The sequence below is a fragment of the Armigeres subalbatus genome, chromosome 1, assembly GCF_024139115.2.
Source record: "Armigeres subalbatus isolate Guangzhou_Male chromosome 1, GZ_Asu_2, whole genome shotgun sequence".
NCBI classification, from domain to species: domain Eukaryota; kingdom Metazoa; phylum Arthropoda; class Insecta; order Diptera; family Culicidae; genus Armigeres; species Armigeres subalbatus.
In genome coordinates, this window is record NC_085139.1 from 200,942,959 (window position 1) to 200,963,541 (window position 20,583).

Below are 20,583 nucleotides of genomic sequence, written 5' to 3' on the forward strand. Positions count from 1 at the left end.
TGCAGTTCTCTTTATTCAACAATAGGTATATACAATACATACATAACAATATTTCGTAATCTACCCAAGACCAACTACAACCAACTGGCGCCTGCTTCCTATCCATCTTCGATCTACAGCGAAGCGTTGCACACTACCTGATATTCCAACACTTATAACGTTGTATCGAACAACAATTTTGTCGGTCCTCGAATACGGTAGTTTCTGCTTCCAGTCCGCGGCTAAAACACACATGCTGAAGCTTCAACGGATCCAGTGCCGTTGTCTCCGTATCGCGCTAGGTTGTATGAATTCGACTCATACAATGAGTTTGGAAGTACTTGCGGGAGTACTGCCTCTGACAGATCGTTTCGCGAAATTATCGCTCCGGTTCCTCGTCCGCTGTGAGATTCTCAATCCAAATACCAGACTTCCTTGGTGCGGAGGTCATACCTCCATAATTTGCAAGCAAATACGGGCACGCCAGCGAGGAGAGAAGCTTTTTCACAGACGGGTGACTCCACTGGTTTCGGTGTTTTAATGTTTTCATAGCTCCTACTTTAAGCTCAAGGAGCCTAGCTCCGTGTTTACTGCTGAGCTAGCAGCTAAACACTATTCTCTCGAACAAATCGCACCCTACCTCCTGACCACTTTTTCATCTTCACCAACAGTCTAAGTTCATTGGAGGCTGTTCGGTCAATGAAACCAGTTAAGCACTCAGCGTATCATCTGAATGGGATACGAAAAGCTTTGAGTGCTTTATCACAACTAGGGGTGCGAATTCCCAATCTCACTGACTGAAAATTGTTGGATATTGATACCATTCCCTCTTCACACTCACTTCCTAGCAGTGAAAAGTGAAAATGGTTAGCAGCAACAATCAAAGATAAAGTAAACCAAAGACCTCTCTTCTCATTGCACACGCAGCCCGCACTGACAGTCTATTCAGTTCACTCGCTGCTGTGTGAATGCGACGGCCCTATATAAATGCATGGGTGAATACTATCACTTGAAAGACAATGACAGGAAATTTGTGCTGAATGATCATCAGCTTCAGCCCGCTGTTGGCAAACCGAGTTTGCTAAGCTACTCCTGCTTTGTCGTTCTGACTGAAAGGCACCGTCATAGGCAAAGAGGAGCAGAGAAAAATACAAAACAAAAGAATCACACTCAGCAGGCATTGTTGATAAATTGCACCACTGATCACAACGGTCCTACACAATTGTGGGCATTATAATTAATTAAGCAACCTAAATTCCCTCCCAATAGGAAGTTTAATTGTATTCCCTAACCTCGACCAAACCGCGAGTCTTTCGGTTCCCTAAAACTAATATTAGAGTATAAGAATAATGAAAAACTGTATTCAAAAACATGATTCCGGCTCCATAACGCTTTACGGCAAATGAGCCTACTAAATAAACAAGAGTTAAAAAAAATCCATTCGAAATTTTATTTTGAAATATTACACTTAAAACACAGTATAAGAAAAGTCCAACCCCGTACTGGCTACCGTTTTTAATTAAATTGCTTTTAGAATTTTTGAGAAGAGTTTTAAAAACTTCTCTGTATGGTTTCCCGAAAAGATATTTTAGTTACTAGATAAAGATTGTCGCTGTCGTCGCTGTCCGGAACATCTTTTGCTGGCGAGGATAGGGGAGCTAAATGTCAAAGAAAGAAAATCCATACGATTTGACAGCTTGGTACCCAACATGTTCCGGACAGCAGAACAAAGGGAACCGAAGCGACAATCTCTATCTAGTAACTAAAATATATTTTGTTTCCCGTGGAGATTTTTTCGAATGTCATTCGTGCAGTTGCATACGTTCAATAAGAAAGGTGGGAATCAAGGTTTATATGTTTCTGTTCAGACCCTACAAGCGTCCAGGAGGAGCGTCTGAACATTCAGGAGCTGGTCAACAGGGTGCTGTGCAAATGTCGGATAGAGGCCATTTGTACGGGCAACGCCGGAATTGTTCCGGCGAGGAGGAGCACTGGACGAGAGGCTCAGTGTTAGGAGGAGCCAGGACAGTAGCGACGCGTGCACACTAAGGAGGAGTGTTGGAATATCAGGTACTGTGCGACCCTCCGCTGTAGATCGAAGATGGATAGGAGGGACTCGAACCCTCAACCTCCTACCCTCTAGATAGGCGTGATAACCCCTACACAACAAGACAGCATCCGAAAGATATTCAATTTGTCAAAAAGAGAGCTAACCGCGGTGGAGGTTGGTACTCGGATTCTGTTGGCTTTTCTGCAAACGTGACCTTTAAGTGGTCTTGTTGTGTAGGGGTTATCACGCCTATCTAGAGAGTAGGAGGTTGAGGGTGGATTCTTTTTCGCAAATTTCATATCAATTTGTCCATTTCGAAACATATGCTGTGCATATGAACAGCTAAGATATTTATCAGTCAGTAGCCTGCCGTGGTGTAGAGAGGAGCTCTAGTATTTTGTTTGTTCTTTGTGAGGGGTTCCCTTTTTCCGGCCAACACTTTTTTGATCTTGTGAAAGAGCACAACTACACTGCCATAATATCTTAATAAGATATATGTGTCGCCGTTATAAATTTTTGCAATCCAGTTTTCCGCGAGCGGTAATGGCCGCCAGCTTGCCTGCGGGTCGGTCTCTGATTTGACGTTTCTGGAGGTCAACTGCACCCACCATTCGAGCATTTTGATCAATGTGGTATATAAGAAGGCTTGAATTCACTGAATCAGCATCTTCATACAACATTGGTCACAATGCCCGGAGCGGTGGTGCAGTTGCCCTCCACAAACGTCAAATCAGAGACTGACCCTGGCGGGCTGGCGGCCATTACCCCTCTAAGAAATCTGAGTCCGACAGGAGCTTGACATCAAAGCCCCGATCAGTGCGACAGAGCCTGATCTGAGAGTGAGCAGAGCAAGAGGATCCGCCTTACATCTCGCGATTCTGCACCGTTTGCGTCGAGCCCGTCTGACTTCGAACATGCGAAATGGGTTTGACGTTTCAGCCTGATATGGGTCCGATGTCCTGCTATGGAACGTCAAGCCACATCGAGCTCCTGATTTGGGGTTCTTCTTCTTGTTTTTGTTTTCTTTCATGAAATAGAGCTTGCTGATGTCTAATCATCTTTCTCTTTCAAGCGGATAGAAAGCATAGGGTTTTCTATGCGCCTGAAAAAGAAAGATTATTAGACGTCGCCAAGCTCTCATAAGAGCAGTTGTTTACATTTTTTATCATTGTTTATTGAATAAAATTTTCATCTCAAAATTCTAAACTTCCAGTAGCGACGTTTTACAATTTATTATAATTATTTATGTCGGAATCATCGTTGTCTGGCTTTTCCGGGATCAGTATCAAGCAAACGGAATACCCGAATCGTTGCGCCAAAATGCCCGAGAGAGGAAGTTTGTTCCGCGATTCGTTCATTACGCTCGGTGCTGTAAATAATGGAAGAAATTAAAATAAAATTTGCAAAATATGATGAAGGATACTAACCATCAGCTAAGCAGTCGAATCCGGATGCAATTGCCTCAGTAAATATTGGTGCAGGTTCGTTGCTGAGTCGAAGAAAACTCGGAGAAGGATGTTGCAACGGTTTTGATTCAAAACCCACGAAGATAACGAAGCATAAAATTGTTCCTCCACGGTTGCTGGGAAAATTTTAAATTAAAGGGATTAATTATGAGTAAATATAGCTGAATTCTTGAGAAATATGAAATTTTATGTGAAGATGTAAACATTCATGAAAAATCATAACATTTTTGAACAAAAGGAGTAGAAATTCTACGAAAATTCTTCCGGGAAATCCTCCGAAAATTCCATTGGGAATACCTCAGTGTAGGGAATAAAGAAATTAATGTCGGCAGTATAATACTAACTTATTCGTTTAAGCGAAATAATTTTGAAAAAAATAGGTAAAATATAACTCAAATTTGTTAAGTAATTTATTAGAGTGCAGAAGCGAGTAGTTCATCAAAATGGAATTGAGCGAAGTAAACAGTGGCTGTGTTGGATGGTGGACAACGCTTGGGGAGAGTATAATCAGTTTTGTGACAAATGATGTGGAAAGCAGACATGCGGAAAAGTGTTGGAAAAAATAAATAAATTGAAAATATGAAAAGAAAATGAAATGAAGAATGTGTTTTGTGTTAGTTATTATTATTGAAAACGAAGAACCCGACAATGGCCATGTCGGTGGTGATTGAACGCTCCCAGTGTACAATGTGTTTTTTTAAGTTTTGCGTCAGGTAGTGAAATAGAGTGTGTTTAATTATAGCGGCGTTTTTGCCATTTCGACTGAATAGGCTTTGAGGTTACCGAAACCAAGTAAGTTGTTTTCTTCCTTCAGTTTGCTAATTGTTCCTGCATCGACGTTTTCGAAGATAATTTCGACACAGCACAGAGCTGTTTCAGATTTTCTACTAATCGGCATTCGAGTGTTCAAATTACGTAGACTAAACAAATAGTTTGTCTCGAGTCGATCAGTTACCTATGTGGGTATGTTTTCAGAGATGTTGTTTTGCTGGATTCACATCGAACTTCGGGTTGGCAGAAAAAGGTATTTTTGTTGATTCCTTTGTTTCCCTCACGGGTGCAAGAACGCATTTTCCGAAACAGGTGTGTACTGGGAGCACCTCCACGGAAGTCCCCATCTGTGTCCCTATCGCTATTACCTAGGGCCCACTTTTACACCGGAGGTATCTAAACGGGAATGTAAAATAAGAACGCAACTCTAAATTAGCCGTGAGTCTCCAAATTTAGCGCCCCATACTGGGTTGCTAAATTTCCATACAGGGTCGCTATTTTGTGAAACGTCACTTTGGTATTGATAAAAAATTGCAGAAAATCTGTTTTTTTTTTCAGAACAATTTCGACGTAAATTAAAAAACAAGGAGATATTCATTTTTTTTAACTAGTGCCCCAGTTCAACTCCGCGAAGAAATGATTACAGTAATGGATCAGCTATAATGAGGAGCGATGCGCACCGGCGCCCGCTAGAGCCCGAAATATTCATGGATTTCTCGCGAAAGAAAATTCCACTGTTTTTATTTTGTTATTATAGTTATTCCAAGGGAAGGTCTTCCAGGAATGCCTCAGAAGTTTCCTTTAGTAATTGTTCAGTATGTTCTTTAAGTAGTTCCTCCAGAAAAGCTCCCGCAAGTTTATCTTTTTTGTCATTCATTGAAGTTGAAGGTGGGTTGAGGACCAAAACAAAGATTTGAATGTTGGGGTACGATAAAAATTGTCATATACTGTAGTAGTATTGGTGTCGTATTTATAAAAAACAAAGAATATTAGTAGGGTGGTTCAAAAAACGACCCAGCTCCAAAACGCTCAATCGATTCCGTCCCATGCTCCGAGTGTCCTCCAAAAGCCGATTTGAACAAAAACTGATTGAGCACAAGCCGGTTAAAGTTTGTATGAAAGCTAGTATGAGAAACTAAACCTTTCATTACACTGGCTACAGTTCCTCTCCTCCAAACGCTGGCGGAAAAAGAACCCACATAGCTGAATGAAAATCGCACCTTGGGAAAGATCCTTTGATTACATAACGCGAAAATAGCATTTTATACCCCGCATGTCATGTCACACTTTTTGTATGTAGTACAGGTCGGACTCGATTATCCGGAGACTCGATTATCCGGGGACTCGATTATCCGGGGTTCGATTATCCGGAATTTTAGACTCGATTATCCGGAGTATTATTTCTCATAAAATTTTTTTTTATTCTAAATTTTATTTTCAATAAGATAATATACACTATGATTATTTTATTTTAACAATGTGACGTATCTAGGTTGTGGGAGGGAGTTGAAAAAGGGTCGTTTTGTATACTGAAATTTGACTATAGGCTTGTATATCAACTTCATGAATTGAAATGATTATACTGTTATATTCATGCAAAATAAGATTATATGAAGGGCCCTCCTTAGCCGTGTGGTAAGATGCGCGGCTACAAAGCAAGACCATGCTGAGGGTGGCTGGGTTCGATTCCCGGTGCCGGTCTAGACAATTTTCGGATTGGAAATTGCCTCGACTTCCCTGGGCATAAAAGTATCATCGTGTTAGCCTCATGATATACAAATGCAAAATGGTACCTTGGCTTAGAAACCTCGCAGTTAATAACTGTGGAAGTGCTTAATGATGAACACTAAGCTGCGGGGCGGCAATGTCCCAGTGTGGGGATGTAATGCCAATGAAGAAGAAGAAGAAGATTATATGAAGAAATATGAACGTAGCTTTCTAAAGGAACTTATCTTGCAAAATATCACCCTTTAAGGAATAATCCATTAATTACGTAACGCAGTCTCCAAGAGAAAATCTTCAGCAACAAACGGAAACACGTTACCAAGAAGAGATTGCAAGGACCTGTCATCATTGGAAATCCATCGAGAAACGTTTGTTGCTGAAGATTTTCTCGTGAAATTCACGATTTTTGCATTAAGTTATCAGTACACTGTTTGTCATACTGACAAATATTTGTCAAGTCAGCCTGATATCCATGTCGATTTCTAGTCGGTTTGGTAGATGTCCGGATCAACTTGACAAATGTTTGTCATTATGACAAACAGTGGACTGAGGTCTTTATATAACTAATGGATTATTCCTTAAAGGATGATATTCTGCAAGATAAATTCCTTTAGAAAAACTCCAATTGAAAGGACATTATTGGCGCTGATGGAGCATTTTGACTTGTTTTGCAATTGATCCTCTATGGCAATTGTACTAGAACGAAGCGTTTTATCACAACATGGGGGAAATGGGGGAAATATTCCTCTGCCCCGTTTCTCTCATTTGTATCAGGTGACGAGCAATTTGTTTTCATGTCTTCATGATAAAAAAAGCCTTATGCTTTATGTCCATCGTCGTTAATTATAAATTGAGAGCGAATTCTGCAACCAATGTTATGCATCCAAACGGATCGTTCTATGGTGGCGAGGCTTCCACGGAAAAGTTCTTGAAGTGAGAAGTTTGTGGCCATGTTGAATTGATTCATCCAAATAAAATAAATATGTAGAACAACAATTATTGCCCTAATATTTGATTCAAAAGACCCTTTTTGTCTCCCTCGGACACAAAGTGTACCGAAAGGCTATTTGTTCGCTCCAAAACAAACATATTTTGATGTCTCGGGGATTCATAGTATTATATACCGATCATCTATGGTCGGCGAATTGGGACCCATTTTTGGCACTTATCCTTATCCAATTTGCTTGCGACTGGTTGCATTTAATGGGAAATCTTATCAAGGTCCCCCCTAACACACGTGACCGAAAAATTGCGACGCGATTCTAACGCTTGGCGATTGCGATTCTGTCGCCGTTGGAGTGGAAGAGTAACTGGAACATTGCCTACAGCGACCCAACGATAAAATCGCGCGACTAGTTTTTCGCTATAGATAGTAGAATCTATAGATGAGCGAAAGCATGGCTGAGTCGATTTTTTTGCCCGTGCACACGCGCATATGACGTCACAGCCCTTAACGTTTCCATTGAAATAGTGACGTCATGCTCGTTTGGAGACACGTTTGATAGTTCGTTTGGAGACAGAGGATTTATCTTCGCTCATCTATATATTCCATCTATAGTTTTCGCCGTTGAGGCGATGAAATCACTCAGGTCTGGGAGAGCCTTTATATTGTTTCCTATTGAAAAAATGGATAGATCGGGCAATTGACTCAAAAGTTTCATTGCTTTTTGTTGAAAATTGACTAAATAGATAAAACTTTGGGTTCAGAAATAATAGCCAAAATACTATTTTTTTTTACAAAAAGTGCGTAAATAGCGGAAGTGCACCGGTTTTGGCCAACTTAGTGCCTATTTTGGCCAACCCTGAAAAATACATATTTTTCCAAAATAATCGATCAGTTAAAAGCAGCGCTGAATCGTGAGGGATATAGGGGAACTGTTCCGTTTTCCATCTCACTGTACATATATTCATCTCATAGCGAAACAAAGAAATTCCGCACCAATTTCATCGCTTCTTTTCGCTAACATGCATGCTCACTGCTGAAAAAAATCACAAACAAAATACCTTTTCATTGCTTTGTTTTTCGTGAGACCAATATCGGAGCTATGAGATGAAGTCCGAATTGCTTTATTTTTGGAGTTATTCGCAAAATTGGTCAAATTAGGAACATGGCCAAAACCGGTACAGTTTCCCTAGTCTAGTTATTTTTGGCATCTATTCTTAACCATCAAGTTCGATTCGAATGGGAATCCTGTCTCATCATTTCATATTGAAAACTGGCCAGATCGTACTATAGACTCAACAGTTATGGCAAAATACTATTTTCCATTATATACCAGAAAGTCACCGATACCGGTAGGTGGATTAATAAGGGTTTTTCCAAAATAATTTCTGACTACACCACTGCAAATACAATAAAACATAATTTTTCGTCATTTAATAGCAGATTTGATTTTTTCTAGTGATTCGATTATCCGGAGGATTCGATTATCCGGAGTGAAAAATCGATACTCCGGATAATCGAGTCCGACCTGTATCTGCTCCTGGTGCGATAGATACACTGTGCCAGCAAAGTACTCTTTAATGAGTAAAAAAGTACCCATTATGAAGTTAAATAGTTCAACTCATTAAAAGAGTAAACAGCGTTTACTCATTAATGAGTAAAAGGCCTATACGTCAAATTCAGGGGTACTTTTTACTCATTACTGGAAAAAATATTTTCGGGAAAATGGGTATTTTTCACTCTTAATCGATAAAAAAAATATTTTTAATTAAATTAGGGATATTTATCGAAAAAGTGAAGGAATTACGAGGCATGTGTGAAATAATTCTTTATTTAATTATATCATGCAATAGATACACATCAAGCGAATTTTGCGAGTTAATATATGAAGAGAAATAACTGCAACTTGTGTTTTGCTCGCCCCTCTCGCCCGCCCATCCTATTAAGCAACCCGCCGAACGGATGCCGGGAAACAAGTGAACAAAGCAGACACACAATAGATACGGCGGCTGCTTCTGAAACCGTTCCCGGAATTGACGTATGTGTTCCCGATCGTCAGGAACAAGGACAGGAACACTTATAGAGTACATGCTTTGTAAATACGATATCCTCGCTGGAATGTTTTGGGGCCTGCGGCAAAATAGGTTATTTATTGGAGGTGGTTTAGATTTTGAGGAGCATCGTTATTACCTTCGCATACAAGTCTGACTTCTCTGTAAGTTCAACTGGCTGAAGTACAGCAGCACACCCTCATATCCCTTCATGATGAACAGCATCAATTATTCGTCAAAGTCTCGGATTCTGATGGTATTTTTCTGGAATGATAGGTGAGATCAACATGGAAACGTTCTGAGCTTTTAGCATGAAACTTACTATTTTCAAGAAGGCTTCTCCAGCTCCTGGTTCTCGTTGACTGCCATTTTCAAAAATCAGCCCTACCATTCACGACGGGGAACTGCGCGTGTGGAAGTATATTTTGTTATTTTAGAATACATTTCAAACAACAAATTTGCTGTAATGCTATGCTATACGATCAACAACTCGTTTGTTTGAAAAGTATATTTTGTTTTTCACTCATTAAAGAGTATCAGCGAGGAACTTGAAAATGGGCATAAAATATTCATTATATAAAATACATAATTACCCATTATTTTGACAGTTCCATATATCGTCAAAAAAGGGGTGATTTTTACTCTTTAAAGAGTATTGTCGGGTTTACAGTGTATCACAGACAAATTCTGGCTATTTTGTTGAATTACACGTTTCACTGATGCCTTCTGAGAAGCCTAATTATCATGCTAAGGATTCGCAACCTCGATTAGAATTGACTACCAACTATCGGAACGACAATTCAATATGCATTGTCTCTATGGAATTAAAGCTCTTGAATATTTCATCCAGTCATATGGTCTCCCCCCTCGCCAGGGCCCAATGACGAAGCGCCACTATCAGAATAATGTAAAATTCAACCTCGCCATATCAACTCTCATACAAACCTGATACGACCTGTACACGGTAAGCTCCTATTCAAACCAGCCCAAACAATCGGAAGACACCCAGAATATGAAACATATTCGACTGAGCGTGACGGATTATTATATTTTTGAGCCACCCTACATATTAGTTTGCTGCTGCCGGTCCCGGTGTTTACATTCGCTCCGCGATCCGTTTTTAGTGTTTTTTTTCGGTCAAAAATAGCAGTTTTTATTAAGTTTTTGCTTCAAACAAGTGAGTGATTTCAAAAAGTGATGTTTAATTGGCATTCCATCAACATTTCGGGCTGCTCATGTGCGGAGAAGTGTGTGAAAATTTGATTTTTTCAATGCCCTTTGAGAAGAAGTGAAGTGCAGTGATAAGCCCACCAAATCGCAAACGGCTATTAAATTGGCACGAAACAGCTGATTTATGCTAAAATTCATGCCGAATTACATTGGACTCTTTGAAGAAACATGTTCATTATCACGGGAAGTGAATAAATATGCTGTGAACAGGTTAGTAATTTGAATATCAAACTTTTGTTCGGTGCTGTTCGATGCATTCGAATGTTGGTGGGAGAGGAGTGCGGGAGGTGTGGGGTTGACCCGTGGAAGGTCCGGTGCCATATTGACTGCCATAATGGTACTCTTCCAACTATGTCCTTAAAGATGATTTGTTTTGGAAAATCATCTTGGATCCCTCCGGGAGTTCCCCAGTAATCCTTGTGTTCTTTTAAGAATCTTCCGAGAATAGTTTTAGGATTTCTTCCAAATTCTCTCGGGATTTTATTTATTGGAAAAGCCCTATATATTTTTTGTGGTTTCATTTGAAAACTCTCCGGATTCTTCCGGATGTTGTTACAATTTTTTTTCTCCGAGACATCCTTCAGAGAAAAAAAACTGTGGAAGCATTCCTGCTGGAATTTGTCAAGAGATTCTTGTGGGAAAACTGGTGGCAATTTCATGAGGAATTTCTTCGACTGCAAGTATAAATCCCCGGAAGAAATTCCAGAAGGAATAACGGTTAAAAAATTTACTACGACGGGTCTTCAGCTAGCCTTGGGATTAAAAGCGTAGAATTGCCCACCGGAGATGGCGAGTTCTATTCCCGATTCGGTCAAGGATGCTTTCGAGTATACCTATGGACTCCTTGGGAATAGTTGTCAGTTGTCACACAAAATACATACGCATGCAATGGGGGCACAGAAAAGCTTTAAATTAATAACTGATAAAATGCTAATAGAATACTAATTTTAGCAGCTAGCCAAGTTCTAGTTGAAATGTAGAGCCATTGAAGAAGATGTTGACTACTTTTAGCAACGCCCGGTGAGAACTCAATATGTTTACGAAGTCGCTATACCTAAAACAAAAACCACCGGTGGGAAGATGGGGCGCTATCCTAAAATAGCACTCGGGAGGGAGCGCTATAATGAGAATAGCGATGAGGACTCCCGTGGAGGTGCTCTTACATGGCTGTATTAATAACATCCAGGCACTTTAATGTGTACTGTACGCAGTATAGGGTTGTATAGGGAATTTGAGAGTATTCGTTTAATTTCGAACATAACACAGGGCTGTTTAAGATTTTTTTTGTGTTTTAATTATAAGTTTTTTAAAAGTGATAAAGATAAAAAAAAAATATCCTTTTTCACTACAGTCACAGCGATAATTATAACATTTTCCAGGCGCTTGATGGCGCTAGTATACATGTAATAAACGATCTGTGAGAGATTGAAAGTTGTAATCTTCTACAAAGATGTTCAGAAAGTCAAAATCATTATAATGTGAATAAGTTTGATAAAGTGGATTATATAAAGAAATCAAATCTCCTAGCGGGTTGGTGCATTTGTGAGATCTGGATGGATCAGATGGAAGAAATCAATCTCTAAGCGGATTGGTGCGTTTCTGAGAGAACGTTTGACCAGGTGGATCCTATAGAACAAATTTTAGATGGAGCAATGAAAAGATTAATGTTGAAATTTTCTGGTTTTGATAAAAGATTGGTTTTTAAGAGCGTGGTAAGCTCTAGCCATGACTCCATGAACACGATCTAGTGTTGCTATGAGTACAGAGTTAGAAAGTGTAAACTGAGATGAACTGAGAATAGGGTTGGAATTTCCTTGATAGTGGACAATAATTGATGATAATCGTTTGATAAGAGTGTATGACATGAAGAAATCCAATCCCTTGATTGGTCGTCTTTGCGTGGACGTTGATCCGGGTGGATCACATGGGAAATCAATCTCTGAGTGGATTGGTGCGTCTCTGAGAGGACGTTTGATCCTGATGGATCTTACAGAAACAATGAACAAGATCAGCTGTTGCCTTGAGTACAGAGATGAAAGTGTAAACTGAGATGAACTAAGAATATTATTGGAAATTTTCTGGTTTGATGCAAGATTGGTTTTCAAGAGTCTGATAAGCTCTACCCATGACTGCATGAACAAGATCAGCTGTTGCCTTGAGTACAGGTTAGAAAGTGTAAACTGATATGAACTAAGAATAGTGTTGGAAATTTTCTGGTTTTGATGCAAGATTGTTTTCAAGAGCCTGATAAGCTCTACCATGACTGCATGAACAAGATCAGCCTTGCCTTGAGTACAGAGTTAGAAGTTTAAACTGATATGAACTAAGAATAGTGTTGGAAATTTTCTGGTTTTGATGCAAGATTGATTTTCAAGAGCTGTAAGCTCTACCCATGACTGCATGAACAAGATCAGCTGTTCCTTGAGTACAGAGTTAGAAAGTGTAAACTGATATGAACTAAGAATAGTGTTGGAAATTTTCTGGTTTTGATGCAAGATAGATTTTGAAGAGCCTGGTAGCTCTACCCATGACTGCATGAACAAGATCAGCTGTTGTTATGAGTACAGAGTTAGAAAGTGTAAACTGAGATGAACTAAGAATATGGTTGGAATTTCCTTGATAATGGATAATAATTGTATTTGAAATCTTTTGATAAGAATGGATGTCATGAAATCCAATCTCCGTGTAATTGGTGCGTCTTTAGTGGACGTTTGATCGGTGTGATCACATGGGAAATCAATCTCTGAGTGGATTGTGCGTCTCTGAGAGGACGTTTGATCCGGATATCATGAAGAAATCAATCTCCGTCTGAGATTGGTGCGTCTTTGAGTGGACGTTTGATCCGGGTGGATCACATGGAAGAAATCCGATCTCTGAGTGGATTGATGCGTTTCTGAGAGGACGTTTGATCCGGATGGATCTTATAGAAACAATGAACAAGTTCAGCTGTTGCCTTGAGTGCAGGGTTAGAAGTGTAAACTGATATGAAATGAGAATAGTGCTGGAATTTTCTGGTTTTGATGCAAGTTGATTTTCAAGAGCCTGGTACTCTACCCATGACTGCATGAAAGAGATCAGCTGTTGCCTCAGTACAGAGTTAGAAAGTGTAAACTGAGATGAAATGAGAATAGTGTTTGAAATTTTCTGGTTTGATCAAGACTGATTTTGAAGAGCCTGGTAGCTCTACCCATGACTGCATGAACAAGATCAGCTGTTGCTATGAGTACAGATTAGAAAGTGTAAACTGAGATGAACTGAGAATATGGTTGAAATTTCCTTGATATGGACAATAATTGTATTTGAAATCCTTTGAAAAGTGGATGACATGAAAAATCCAATCTCCGTGTAGATTGGTGCGTCTTGAGTGGACGTTTGATCCGGGTGGATCACATGGAAGAAATCAATCTCTGAGTGGATTGGTGCGTCTCTGAAGGACGTTTGATCCGGATGGATCTTATAGAGACAATGAACAAGATCAGCTGTTGCCTTGAGTGGAGTTAGAAAGTGTAAACTGATATGAACTGAGAAGTGTTGGAAATTTTCTGGTTTTGATGAATTGTTTTCAAGGCCTGATAAGCTCTACCCATGACTGCATGAACAAGATCAGCCTTGCCTTGAGTACAGAGTTTGAAAGTGTAAACTGATATGAACTAAGAATAGTCTTGGAAATTTTCTGGTTTTGATGCAAGATTGTTTTCAAGAGCTGATAAGCTCTACCCATGACTGCATGAACAAGATCAGCCTTGCCTTGAGTACAGAGTTAGAAAGTGTAACTGATATGAACTAAGAATAGTGTTGGAAATTTTCTGGTTTTGATGCAAGATTGTTTTCCAAGAGCCTGATAAGCTCTACCCATGACTGCATGAACAAGATCAGCTGTTGCCTCGAGTACAGAGTTAGAAAGTGTAAACTGATATGAACTAAGAATAGTGTTGATAACCTGGTTTTGATGCACGATTGTTTTCAAGAGCCTGGTAAGCTCTACCCATGACTGCATGAACAAGATCAGCCTTGCCTTGAGTACAGAGTTAGAAAGTTTAAACTGATATGAACTAAGAATAGTGTTGGAATTTTTCTGGTTTGATGCATGATTGATTTTCAAGAGCCTGGTAAGCTCTACCCATGACTGCATGAACAAGATCAGCTGTTGCCTTGAGTACAGAGTTAGAAAGTGTAACTGATATGGACTAAGAATAGTGTTGGAAATTTTCTGATTTTGATGCACGATTGTTTTCAAGAGCCTGGTAAGCTCTACCCATGACTGCATGAACAAGATCAGCCTTGCCTTGAGTACAGAGTTGAAAGTGTAAACTGATGATGACTAGAATAGTGTTGGAAATTTTCTGGTTTTGATGCAAGATTGTTTTCAAGAGCCTGATAAGCTCTACCATGACTGCATGAACAAGATCAGCTGTTGCCTCGAGTACAGAGTTAGAAAGTGTAAACTGATATGAACTAAGAATAGTTTTGGAAATTTTCTGGTTTTGATGCAAGATTGTTTTTCAAGAGCCTGATAAGCTCTACCCATGACTGCATGAACAAGATCAGCCTTGCCTTGAGTACAGAGTTAGAAAGTGTAAACTGATATGAACTAAGAATAGTGTTGGAAATTTTCTGGTTTTGATGCAAGATTGTTTTCCAAGAGCCTGATAAGCTCTACCCATGACTGCATGAACAAGATCAGCTGTTGCCTCGAGTACAGAGTTAGAAAGTGTAAACTGATATGAACTAAGAATAGTGTTGGAAATTTTCTGGTTTTGATGCAAGATTGATTTTAAGAGCATGGCAAGCTCTACCCATGACTGCATGAAAAGATCAGCTGTTGCCTTGAGTACAGAGTTAGAAAGTGTAAACTGATATGAACTAAGAATAGTGTTGGAAATTTTCTGGTTTTGATGCAAGATTGTTTTCAGAGCCTGATAAGCTCTACCCATGACTGCATGAACAAGATCAGCCTTGCCTTGAGTACAGAGTTAGAAAGTTTAAACTGTATGAACTAAGAATAGTGTTGGAAATTTTCTGGTTTTGATGCAAGATTGATTTTCAAGAGCCTGATAACCTCTACATGACTGCATGAACAGATCAGCTGTTGCCTTGAGTACAGAGTTAGAAAGTGTAACTGATATGAACTAAGAATAGTGTTGGAAATTTTCTGGTTTGATGCAGATAGATTTGAAGACCTGTAAGCTCTACCCATGACTGCATGAACAAGATCAGCTTTTTATGAGTACAGAGTTAGAAAGTGTAAACTGAGATGAACTAATATGTTTGGAATTTCCTTGATAATGGATAATTGTATTTGAAATCGTTTGATAAGAATGGATGTCTGAAGAAATCAATCTCCGTGTAGATTGTGCGTCTTAGTGGACGTTTGATCCGTGGATCACATGGGAGAAATCAATCTCTGAGTGGATTGGTGCGTCTCTGAGAGACGTTTGATCCGGATATCATGAAGAAATCAATCTCCGTCTAGATTGGTGCGTCTTTGAGTGGACGTTTGATCCGGTGTGGATCAGGGAAGAAATCCGATCTCTGAGTGGATTGATGCGTTTCTGAGGACGTTTGATCCGGATGGATCTTATAGAAACAATGAACAAGTTCAGCTGTTGCCTTGAGTGCAGGGTTAGAAGTAAAGCATATGATGAGAAGTGCTGGAAATTTTCTGGTTTTGATGCATGATTGATTTTCAAGAGCCTGTATGCTCTACCCATGACTGCATGAAAAGATCAGCTTTTCAGTACAGAGTTAGAAAGTGTAAACTGAGATGAAATGAGAATAGTGTTTGAAATTTTCTGGTTTTGATGCAAGACTGATTTTGAAGAGCCTGGTAAGCTCTACCCATGACTGCATGAACAAGATCAGCTGTTGCTATGAGTACAGAGTTAGAAAGTGTAACTGAGATGACTGAGAATATGGTTGAAATTTCCTTGATAGTGGACAATAATGTATTTGAAATCCTTTGAAAAGAGTGGATGACATGAAGAAATCCAATCTCGCGAGATTGGTGCGTCTTTAGTGGACGTTTGATCCGGTGGATCACATGGAAGAAATCAATCTGAGTGGATTGGTGCGTCTCTGAGAGGACGTTTGATCCGGATGGATCTTATAGAGACAATGAACAAGATCAGCTGTTGCCTTGGGTGCAGAGTTAAGTGTAACTGATAACTAATAGAGATGTGTTGAATTTTCTGGTTTGATGCAAGATTGTTTTTCAAGAGCCATATAGCTCTACCTGCATGAACAGTCAGCCCCCTTGAGTACAGAGTTTGAAAGTGTAAACTGTATGAACTAAGAATAGTCTTGGAAATTTTCTGATTTTGATGCACGATTGTTTTCAAGAGCCTGGTAAGCTCTACCCATGACCATGAACAAGATCAGCCTTGCCTTGAGTACAGAGTTAGAAGGTGTAAACTGATATGAACAAGATAGTGTTGGAAATTTTCTGGTTTTGATGCAAGATTGTTTCCAAGAGCCTGATAAGCTCTACCATGACTGCATGAACAAGATGCTGTTGCCTCAGTACAGAGTTAAAAGTGATAACTGAGATGAACTAAGAATATTTTGGAATTTCTGGTTTTGATGCAAGTGTTTTAAGAGCATGAAGCTCTACCCATGACTGCATGAACAAGATCAGCTGTTGCCTTGAGTACAGAGTTAGAAAGTGTAAACTGATAGAACTAAGAATAGTGTTGGAAATTTTCTGGTTTTGATGCAAGATTGTTTTCAAGAGCCGATGAGCTCTACCCATGACTGCATGAACAAGATCAGCCTTGCCTTGAGTACAGAGTTAGAAAGTTTAAACTGATATGAACTAAGAATAGTGTTGGAAATTTTCTGGTTTTGATGCAAGATTGTTTTTCAACAGCCTGTAAGCTCTACCCATGACTGCATGACAAGATCGAGCTGTTGCCTTGAGTACAGATTAGAAAGTGTAAACTGATATGAACTAAGAATAGTATTTGTCTGGTTTGTTGAAGATAGATTTTGAAGAGCCTGTAAGCTCTACCCATGACTGCATGAACAAGATCACTTGTTATGAGTACAGATTAGAAATGTAAACTGAGATGACTAAGAATATGGTTGGAATTTCCTTGATAATGGATAATGTATTTGAAATCGTTTGATAAGAATGGATATGTGAAGAAATCCAATCTCCGTCTAGATTGTTGCGTCTTTGAGTGGACGTTTGATCCGTGTGGATCACATGGAAGAAATCCGATCTCTGAGTGGATTGATGCGTTTCTGAGAGGACGTTTGATCCGATGGATCTTATAGAAACAATGAACAAGTTCAGCTGTTGCCTTGAGTGCAGGGTTAGAAATAAACTGATATGAAATGAGAATAGTGCTGTTTCTGGTTTTGATGCAAGATTGATTTTCAAGAGCCTGAGTAAGCTCTACCCATGACTGCATGAACAAGATCAGCTGTTGCCTCAGTACAGAGTTAGAAAGTGTAAACTGAGATGAAATGAGAATATGGTTGAAATTTCCTTGATAGTGGACAATAATTGTATTTGAAATCCTTTGAAAAGTGGATGACATGAAGAAATCCAATCTCCGTGTAGATTGGTGCGTCTTTGAGTGGACGTTTGATCCGGGTGGATCACATGGAAGAATCCATTCTCTGAGTGGATTTTGCGTCTCTGAGAGGACGTTTCATCCGGATGGATCTTATAGAGACAATGAACAAGATCAGCTGTTGCCTTGAGTGCAAGAGTTGAAAGTGTAAACTGATATGAACTGAGGTGTTGAAATTTTCTGGTTTTGATGAAGATTGTTTTCAGAGCCTGATAAGCTCTACCCATGACTGCATGAACAAGATCAGCCTTGCCTTGAGTACAGAGTTTGAAAGTGTAAACAGTATGAACTAAGAATAGTCTTGGAAATTTTCTGGTTTTGATGCAAGACTGTTTTCAAGACCTGATAAGCTCTACCCATGCTATGAACAAGATCAGCCTTGCCTTGAGTACAGAGTTAGAAAGTGTAACTGATATGAACTAGAGAATAGTGTTGGAAATTTTCTGGTTTTGATGCAGATTGTTTTCAAGAGCCTGATAAGCTCTACCCAGACTGCATGAACAAGATCAGCTGCCTCGAGTACAAGTTAAAAGTGTAAACTGAGATAGACTAAGAATATTGTTGGAAATTTTCTGGTTTTGATGCAAGATTGATTTTAAGAGCATGGTAAGCTCTACCCATGACTGCATGAACAAGATCAGCTGTTGCCTTGAGTACAGAGTTAGAAAGTGTAAACTGATATGAACTAAGAATAGTGTTGGAAATTTTCTGATTTTGATGCACGATTGTTTTCAAGAGCCTGGTAAGCTCTACCCATGACTGCATGAACAAGATCAGCCTTGCCTTGAGTACAGAGTTAGAAAGTTTAAACTGATATGAACTAAGAATAGTGTTGGAAATTTTCTGGTTTTGATGCAAGATTGTTTTTCAAGAGCCTGGTGAGCTCTGCCCATGACTGCATAGACAAGATCAGCTATTGCCTCGAGTACAGAGTTAGAAAGTGTAAACTGAGATGAACTAAGAATATTTGATGGAAATTTTCTGGTTTGATGCAAGATTGATTTTTAAGAGCATGGTAAGCTCTACCCATGACTCATGAACAAGATCAGCTGTTGCCTTGAGTACAGTGTTAGAAAGTGTAAACTGATATGAACTAAGAATAGTGTTGGAAATTTTCTGGTTTTGTGCAAGATTGTTTTCAAGAGCCTGATAAGCTCTACCCATGACGCATGAACAAGATCAGCCTTGCCAGGTACAGAGTTAGAAAGTGTAAACTGATATGAACTAAGAATAGTGTTGGAAATTTTCTGGTTTTGATGCAAGATTGATTTTTAAGAGCATGGTAAGCTCTACCCTGACTGCATGAACAAGGTCAGCTGTTGCCTTGAGTACAGAGTTAGAAAGTTTAAACTGATATGAACTAAGAATAGTGTTGGAATTTTTCTGGTTTTGATGCAAGATTGTTTTTCAAGAGCCTGATAAGCTTCTACCATGACTGCATAAAGACAGATCAGCTGTTGCCTCAGTACAGAGTTAGAAAGTGTAAACTGAATGAACTAAGAATAGTGTTGAAAATTTTCTGGTTTTGATGCAAGATTGTTTTTCAAGAGCCTGATAAGCTCTACCCGACTGCATGAACAAGATCAGCCTTGCCTTGAGTACAGAGTTAGAAAGTGTAAACTGATGAAACTAAGAATAGTGTTGGAAATTTTCTGGTTTGATGCAAGATTGATTTTTAAGAGCATGTAAGCTCTACCCATGACTCATGAACAAGATCAGCTGTTGCCTTGAGTACAGTGTTAGAAAGTGTAAACTGATATGAACTAAGAATAGTGTTGGAAATTTTCTGGTTTTAATGCAAGATTGTTTTCAAGAGCCTGATAAGCTCTACCCATGACTGCATGAACAAGATCAGCCTTGCCTTGAGTACAGAGTTAGAAAGTGTAAACTGATATGAACTAAGAATAGTTGGAAATTTTCTGGTTTTGATGCAAGATTGTTTTGAGCCTGTCTCTATGACTGCATGAACAAGATCAGCCTTGCCTTGAGTACAGAGTTAGAAAGTGTAAACTGATTGAACTAAGAATGTGTTTGAAATTTTCTGGTTTGATGAAGACTGATTTTGAAGAGCCTGGTAAGCTCTACCCATGACTGCATGAACAAGATCAGCTTTTGCTATGAGTACAGAGTTAGAAAGTGTAAACTGAGATGAACTGAGAATATGGTTGAAATTTCCTTGATAGTGGACAATAATTGTATTTGAAATCCTTTGAAAAGAGTGGATGACATGAAGAAATCCAATCTCCGTGTAGATTGTGCGTCTTTGAGTGGACTTTGATCCGGTGGATCACATGGAAGAATCCATTCTCTGAGTGGATTGGTGCGTCTCTGAGAGGACGTTTCATCCGGATGGATCTTATAGAGACAATGAACAAGATCAGCTGTTGCCTTGATAAGGAGTTAGAAAGTATTAATGATATGAACTGAGAATAGTGTTGGAAATTTTCTGGTTTTGATGCAAGATTGTTTTCAAGAGCCTGATAAGCTCTAATACTGCATAGAAGAATCATTTGCCTTGAGTACGAGTTTGAAAGTGTAAACTGATATGAACTAAGTATACTTGGAAATTTTCTGGTTTTGATGCAAGACTGTTTTTCAAGAGCCTGATAAGCTCTACCCATGACTGCATGAAGATCAGCCTTGCCTTGAGTACAGAGTTAGAAAGTGTAAACTGATATGAACTAAGAATAGTGTTGGAAATTTTCTGGTTTTGATGCAAGATTGTTTTTCAGAGCCTGATAAGCTCTACCCATGACTGCATGAACAAGATCAGCTAGAATACGTAACTTCT

The 20,583-nt window shown here is 39.3% G+C and overlaps 1 long non-coding RNA gene across 1 annotated transcript; it reads right to left on the reverse strand.

Moving 5' to 3' along the window:
- Nucleotides 1–8,767: 8,767 nt before the first annotated feature.
- On the reverse strand, nt 8,768–9,419 carry LOC134209881 (uncharacterized). The gene is made up of 3 exons (XR_009978787.1): nt 9,308–9,419; nt 9,125–9,249; nt 8,768–9,064 (listed from the first exon to the last, which is right to left on the reverse strand). It is a non-coding gene; the product is annotated as an uncharacterized LOC134209881 (long non-coding RNA).
- Nucleotides 9,420–20,583: the final 11,164 nt, after the last annotated feature.